General features: G+C 48.2%; 1 protein-coding gene across 1 annotated transcript in view; it reads right to left on the bottom strand.

Annotated features, from left to right (window-relative positions):
- Nucleotides 1–622, bottom strand: part of SPATA18 (spermatogenesis associated 18) — a 53171-nt gene that overhangs the window by 14879 nt on the left and 37670 nt on the right. The window lies entirely within an intron of this gene.

The raw sequence follows: 622 nt of genomic DNA on the forward strand, positions 1-622 counted from the left end.
GTGTGTGTGTGTGTGTGTGTGTGTGAGAGAGAGAGAGAGGTACAAGCGAGGAATGGGAAAGGATCAAACCGCACAGGGTCCCAGTCTCCTGGTAACTACGCGCAGTTGGTCAAACGCATTTTTAATCCAGGGGAAAATACACCTCTACACTTTGAAAAGTTCGTAAATACAGTATAACAATCCACGCTCACTGCTTTCAAGACAGTTGACCATCGTTCTGGGGATTTGTGGGAGCAGGAGGCAGGACCTGGGTGAGCTTCAAGGAAGTACACGCTGGGCGGTGAGCCCGCTGCAATATTCTCTTAGTAGTCAAGAAATAAGAGGAAACCATGGTCCAGTGTTTGACTCATACTTAAACACGCATCCCCAGCAGGTGTGTTTCCTAAATAGCTATGAAAGGCCTGTGATGTGGCAGGCGTTGGGACGACCTGGTTATTTATTTATTTATTTATTTATTTATTTATTTATTTAGAGAGGTTTTTGCTATAGGGCGCGTGCGCTCGCCAGACAGACAGAGACATAGAGACAGAAAGCGAGAAATCGCCCCACAGAGGGGATGGTCACGCCGTAATCCCTTCTCCATTCTCCTCTTGGGATCTTGGGCACGCTCGCACACGCGCCC

This window comes from Tupaia chinensis, unplaced genomic scaffold (genome assembly GCF_000334495.1).
Source record: "Tupaia chinensis unplaced genomic scaffold, TupChi_1.0 Scaffold143615_1, whole genome shotgun sequence".
Lineage (NCBI taxonomy): Eukaryota > Metazoa > Chordata > Mammalia > Scandentia > Tupaiidae > Tupaia > Tupaia belangeri.